The sequence below is a fragment of the Montipora capricornis genome, chromosome 10 (genome assembly GCF_036669925.1).
Source record: "Montipora capricornis isolate CH-2021 chromosome 10, ASM3666992v2, whole genome shotgun sequence".
NCBI classification, from domain to species: Eukaryota; Metazoa; Cnidaria; class Anthozoa; order Scleractinia; family Acroporidae; genus Montipora; species Montipora capricornis.
In genome coordinates, this window is record NC_090892.1 from 66,178,647 (window position 1) to 66,186,146 (window position 7,500).

A 7,500-nucleotide genomic window follows, 5' to 3' on the forward strand; every position below is an offset into this window, starting at 1 on the left:
CCAATCACATGTCCTCATTTTTACCAATCTTGACAGCTGAGCGAATTCCCACGCAATGATCGCGTCGTTCGCGATTTACCATCAAACAAAAATGGCGGAGGATGGTGAGACAAACGGGTATATACATTTTGTGGACGAACGTGACTTGTTGACTACAGAGTTAAGCGATTACAATGACTTATGTTTTGAAACCTGTGTCTTGGAAGGAACGAGTTATGTAACCGACAGGATTTTGTACAGAATGGCAAATGGAAGACTATAGTCGATAAGTACGATCTCTCTGACTTTAATAAACGCATTCTTATATGGTGATAGAGTAGACAGATAGAGCTCAACAACAGTACCAAACATGAAAGGAAAACTTGAATCAAGTGTCCGATAAAAAATTTTTGAACCCGTGTTATCGGATTCAAGTGAATTTGCAAAGCACGTATGTTAAATATAGCTGTCTCCTTAAAAAAAGATTTAACACGGTTTCGTATATGGCACAACTTTGAATGTGGTATCATTGAAAACTAGACAATTAAGCGATTTCAGTTATAGATGTTTGAAACCTGTATCTTGAAAGGATCGAGTTTTATAAGCGACAGAATTTTGTAAACATTGGCAATTCGCAGACTACAGTCAACAAGTAATATATCGGTGACTTGGTTAACGTGTTCTTGATTTTCTTCGCGGGATTAAAATCTGACGACTTAATTCTTAGATATTCATAAATTAGACAGATATCAGACATGAAAGGAAAACTTGAACAGACAGTGCGAGAAAAATGTATGTATCGCATGGAAAAAAATTTGCAAAGCACGCATGTTAAATATACCTGCATCTTTCAAAATTATTAAACTCGGTTTCGTACATTGGACAGTGTTGAAATTGGTGTCACTGTAAACAACAAAGTTAAGCGATTTGAATTATATATCTTTGCATCTTGTATCTTGAAAGTAACGAGTTTTATAGGCGACAGAATTTTGTACACAATGAAATATCGCGGACTACAGTCACCAAGTAACATATTCCTGACTTGGTCAACGCGTTCATTCTATGATATTCATAAATTAGACAGCTAACGCTTTCAAACAGTACTACACATGACAGGAAAATTTTAATTGACCGCACGATAAAAATTTTTAAAACCGTAAGATCGGATTGAAGTCAATTTTCAACGCACGCGTAAAATGTAGCTCCCTCTTACAAATTATTTAACACTGTTTCCTACTTTATACAATCGTAAATTTGGTATCAGAGGGAATTATACATTTAAACGATTTCCATGATATATGATTGCAAACTGTATCTTGACAGGGACGAGTTTTGTAAGCGACAGAATTTTGTAGACTATGAGAAAGTGCGAACTAAAATGGACAAGTAACGCAATGCAACAAAGGTAAACATATCTGCGTCTGACAAAATTATTTAACACGGTTTGATAGATTGGAAATTCTTCAAATTGGTATCACTGTAAACTAGACAGTTAAGCAGTTCCAAGGATGTATGTTTGAAACCTGTATCTTGCAGACAATGAATTTTATCAGGCCATGAAACTCAATTTTGAAAACGGTGAGTTGCATCGTACAGAATTTGCTGCACTTTCCCTCCTCCACGAAACTTCCACGTAACGCGCGCGGTAACATTATCCGCGGGAAAATGGATATCATCTAAAAATAACCTAAGAAGGATTACGATGGGAATAGGGCCAGTATGAGGGATTACTTCTCTTACCTTTATAATCTCTTGAGCAAACGTAGTACTTGGTGTATTCTTTTATGTTAGTGTTTGTTCTGGAGAAGCAGCTTTAGCTACTAACGAAATCAATTTTTTTTTTGTGAACGTCAATCGAGGCCCTACATGGAACTTTTGAAGACGAAAGCTCTTGTATTTAGGGTGACTGCTTTTACGGGAATTCATTTCCTTTGGGTTTACAACATCCTCTCTTTTGTCGTTTTTGATTCTTATATTGTAAGATAAAGATCATTTTTTTTAATAATGTCTTGTCAAAAGAATACTCTTTCGCCCAGTTGCGGAATCAAAATATAACGAAAACACTACCCTAGTGGGAAAATGTTTGTTGACGAGTGCCACGTGACCAGCGTGATCCAGGGTCTTTTCTCAACGACATTGGAGGCAGAGAAGAGAGACCCTGGGAACGAGGTTGGATCATTTACAACTTCTTTTTCATCACAAGCTTAAGCGTGTCCTCTGAGCTTCTGACAGCTTTCCAAAACCTATTTGCATTGAAGTCAAGCCCTTTCCGGCGGGGTTAGTAAATGGATGGGTGACGTCAAAAGATGCAACTTGCGGTCAGGAACATACGACCAAAAATTACATTTTAATGCCCAAAAATGCGAACTAAGCAAGGTACAGATTTTGTTAGCCTGCCTTACATGTATGCAAAAATAAATATTGACGCAAAAGTAAATAAACAATGATATGTAGTTTTTAAGGAGAGCAAAAGGAACTTTTAGGAAGTGTCGATCGAGAACAAGACAATTTGCGAGATGAAGACATCATAAATTTTGTGCCACGAATATAATACAAGTTACCATCAGCGAAAAACATTTCGGGAGATTTTTGTACGTTCAATTTGAGTTCAATTTTTTTATCGTACTTTTTGTCGTACAAGTAAAATCGCAAAATCGAAAGCGACATCGATTTTAGCGGCCGCCTGTGATCAAGTTACCTTGCGTGTTTAATACTGACAACTCACGAAACAAAGGATGCATCTGTGACAAAATGACGGCAAGACACCGGGTTTTTGTTAGTTTACTTTTTTTCTTTCAAGTTTTAATACAGTTCGACAAGATACAAGTGCGAATCTCAATCGTTGATGTTAGCCCAGGTGTCAGCTGAAGTTAAGCTCCTCAGAATGAGGTTAGTACTTGGATGGGGGACCGCTGCGAAGTCCCCGATACGGACATCAGTAATTCGTTTTTTTAAAACTTGATTTCATTTTTTATTTTGTTTGGCCGTTGAAAGCTATTTTCTTCTTTTCTTTCTACGTCAAAACGGCTGAACAAACCGGTTCCCAAGAAATATTAGAGTATTCGTGCTATGCAAAATACTTCTAATGAAGTATTCGTTAACTAGTGTGCAAAATACCGTAATGTTCACAGCGGAACACACAAGTATAAGTACGAGGCAAGATCTAGAAATAACGTAGAAAATTCTTCTTACCTTTAAAGCTTGTCTTTCTCAAAGAAAAAACATCATCGAATATTTTAATACTGTGTCAATCATGGCCGGCGGAAAGATTCTACAATAAATAATTGCTTTCCTCATTGCTACAGAGCTGTGTGGCGGTGGCCGAGTGGTCTACCGCGCGCACAGGCGAAGAGCAGGGCAAGTATATAATTTCTAAATGGGGCAGGGAAGTTCGGATACAGTATACTGAGGGATATAAAAGTAACTTCACCCGATTGGAGTTTAATTCAATATCCGTGGGGTATACACATTTGTGACTCCCAACAAGAAAAATAAAATTTGACACCAGCCCGGATTTAAGACGTGGTATGCCTTCGGCATTCCACGTAAAAAACACGAGAGTTCAATGTTCAGTTCGTTGGGGGTCAAAGACTTGCGACCACGTGATGTAGTCAGATCCAGTTTTCCACAGGCCTAACTACATTGAGTTAAGCGGACCTTACCCTCGATTTCATGAAACCGAAGTTTTCATTCGCTTTCGAGTTTTCGCGCCAAGTTGATGACATCAGATTACTGTTCCATGTACGCGACGCCAGCACAAGTCAGACACGCTAACCCACTAGCTGTCAAGCCAAACCACCTCAAGCTCTTTTGAGCTATCCACCACAGCTTCGACCTTTTGATGTCATGCATTTCAATCAGTATCTACCGATAAATTACGTGAAATGGCTTCCTCCATTAATTCATTAGCTTTGATGTCTTAAGTCTAAAGATATCTTGCAAATATTGTCGGCACAAATGCCTACTGGCTTGGCACTCCAACATTCCTTGTTTTTACATTTTTATCCCTTGGCATGCATTACCTCTCTTTCATAGTAAGGTATAGGAGTATAATCATCGCCCACCAGCTATTCACCCAAAGCCGTTATTGTTCTATTTTATGACTACAGAGGTCCTTCTATAAAGTGAAACCGGCTATCATCGTGTGTATCAATTGACCATGTTCGACTTCTCACGGCTGGACTGGATCTAGTATGAAATGGAGCCTAAGGCTGGCAAATCTTTTAAATGCAAATTAATTTGCCCACATTAGCCTCAATTTCATGCTAGATCCAGTCCAGCTGTGAGAATACGAAACTGGCCTATTTGTCCAGTCATTGTACCAGCATAACTCTCTGCGAGGGTGTGTGGAAAACAAAAGTCGAAGACCTGGTAAACGAAGACCCCCAAGAAAAAAATAATTTATCAAACAGTAAATGGAAAAGCACACAATTTGCGTTGTTTTCTTGTTGTTTAGAATGGCTGGTGAGTCATTTCTGGTAAATTTCCCAAGGGTCCTCGTTTTCCAGACACCCAAGGCAGTACGTGAAAACGAAGGCGAAACTTGAAGACCCCTAGAAAAACAAAATAATATATTGCTGGTTTTAAATCACGTGATCAACAGCCATGTTTTTCAACGAAAACAAACGAAAACGTTCACCCTGACACTTGTCTCCCCAGTTAAATGACGTGACCATTTCAACCATGGGAAACCATCAGTGTAATCCATAATGATAATGCTGCTGTTTGGTGCTGTAATTGCACTCTGCACTCCTGACTGACTAATAAATAGTGTTATGTATTTCTCAATGTCAACATAGCCAACAACTACCTCTCCAAATTCATTAAAAGTCAGTCCAATCTTTTCTAGCAATTCTTGTCGTGTGTCATTAAGTTTGCCAAAAATGTCGTCCTTACTCAGAATGGGGTTTATTCCAATTACTTTTTCAATTGTTTTTCCCCACTTGTTTCTCAAAATATCTTGTGTTTCTTTTTGGCTAATGCCAAATGAACCAACAATACCACACGAAAACTCTTTGAATGCGGAATGTTCCCTTTTAAAAACCAAAGGCATTAGGGAGTTTTTAACAAGAGAGCTATCCTCTATTTCTAGCAACCACTCACAGAAATTACTCTTGTTCTCAAGGACCATATCAATAAATTTCTGCTTGGGGTCTTGGTAGGAACTAGAAGGAGAGGGACTTGGGAAGAAGAAAGTTTTAAGTTCCGGAAATCGAAGACAAATTTGTTCTCTAAAGGTGACCAACTTCCGAAAAATATCACTGGAAGAAGAACTTCCCTCCAGAAAAATATCCACAGGTGGCACAACATTGACAACTCTTGGCGGGGCAAATTCAACAATTTCTTGATCAGTCAGCTGTAAAATGAGCTCACGCACTCTCTGTCGTCTTGAATAAGGGTTATCTCCGTTCAAAAACCTTTCGCCTACCTCCTTTGTTGATATTCTCTTACGAGAGGCTGTTTTCAATAAATATTCCGGTTTATGTGCTGGATATAAGCGAAAGCGCACGCATCAACTTTTTTTGTTTTTGTAAAACTTTTCACAGCTTTGAAATGGACAATGTAGGCGAAGGAAAGCCTCAGGTTGAATGTTATTTTCTTTGTCCCTCAGTGGAAAAGCCATTTAAACGCAAAAAGACAAAGCAGCAGCCAAACAGTAACAACAACCTACATTTAAATTTGCAACACTGTGTTAAAAAGCCAAAATTGTGCCACCCGCGTCAAATTGTTGACTCGATGTTGGAGAGCGTTTGATCGACTGAACTCTCCCATTGCTGTGGCCAGCATACAAAATATAAAGAGAAATAAGTAAACAAACACAAAGAAAAAACTTTGATGGAAAACAGTATCTTTAATACTGTTTAAAAATTACACACATTAAAATCAAAAGCAAAACACGAAGTGATTTTCATGCTTACAATGGGATAATGCACCAAAGTACACCACGATTATACAACTTGTTGCACGAAGCTTCCATCCGAGGTAGAACAGATTTGCTGCCGAAGGATGTTTTCCAACTGTACAAATCAACGTTTCCCATATTAACAACACCACTCTGAGTTCCAGTCACGGTATAAGTGAAGAATTAAACAATTCCCGACAGCATCGATGAAAGTGGCCACCAACAAGTTGTGGCCACCATCATTCAACCTCCTCACAGTAATGCGCGCGCTGCGTTCTGGGATACGGCATTAACAATTTCTCCCCAATCTCGCGCAATGACGTCACCAGATCACCTGGCTATGGTACTCCGCGCGCCCGTCTTTGGCTCGAGGAGCTACGCTAATGGTCAATGGCAAAACACGTTATTTCTGTTGATTTCCTGCCGTTTACAATGCCCGATGATTCAATTCGGGTGAATTATCAAAAAGCTTCGTTTTTTGCCTTCGTTTCCGCAATACCGGCCTTTATTATATCTCTCAGATAGTACGCGCGCTGTAATTGGCTAAATTAGCGAGCCGTATTCTACAGTACGGCCCGCTGTACAGCCCGCTAAATTTAAAATTTCGACAAAACATCATCTAGCGAGTTTTTCATGTCATTTCTGTTGCATAAACTTGTACTGAAAACTGTTTGAATCTTGCAAGCAACTATTTCAAACTTAACAGCCAAGAAGATTTAGTTTTTGGGATTTTGGCACGGCATTCTTTGTGGCAGTTGAACCTTCCGCTTCACTTTGACTAGTTTCCTTGCCCGCGCGCCGGTTAACCTCAGAGATATAATAAATATCTTACTGACCTCGTTTTCTCGGTCCGTACTGTAAGTTACGGATCCTCGTTTTTTCCCGTTGATTTATGGCACGAGCGCTTCGCGCTTGGGCCATAAATCAACGGGAAAAAACTCGGTCCGTAACTTACAGTACGGACCTCGAACTCGGTTAGTAAGAGGTATGGATGGGAGGAAAACGAAGAACCTTTTGTAATTCACTTCAGTAAACCTTCTTAGAGACCATGGCCACTGTCGACAAAAGGAATGTGCTATTTACCACAACGCAAAATAAAACAAGGTATTCTTTGATTGCACTCACGTGATAAGACGGCCATGTTGGTGCCAAAACAATAGAAAAATGTTTCTTAAGTTTTGCATAATAATAATATAGTCAAATTCCCAAAGGAGTTTTTTTCTATTGTTCTTTCCACCGACATGGCCTCCGTCATATGAGGTGCAATCAAAGAATAAGAAATCTACAACGCTAAAAGATGGGCGATGGAACATTGCAAAGATGGGCGATGGAATAGTCTGATGGGTCTCCTGTTTCGAAGTCTTCGATCATCGTTTTCCAGGTCATTCCACACACCAAGACTTGCACTGATATGCTCTCACTTTCCACAAGCGTCAAGGCCTCACTTTTCCAGATTCTGAAGGTAGTAAGCCTCAATAATGCCTAAGTTCGAATGAAATTACGTCTTGAAGTGTTTGACTAACTTGATTCTTAGTTGGACGAGTGTTTCGATTTCGAGGTTGCGTTGCAAATGCAATATTTTGTCCCGGATAAACGGCGAGTCAGCTTTGAAGCTGGTC

The 7,500-nt window shown here is 39.4% G+C and overlaps 1 pseudogene; it reads right to left on the bottom strand.

The window, feature by feature from the left end:
* Positions 1-4,591: 4,591 nt before the first annotated feature.
* LOC138021213 (uncharacterized) lies at positions 4,592-5,602 on the bottom strand (annotated as a pseudogene).
* Positions 5,603-7,500: the final 1,898 nt, after the last annotated feature.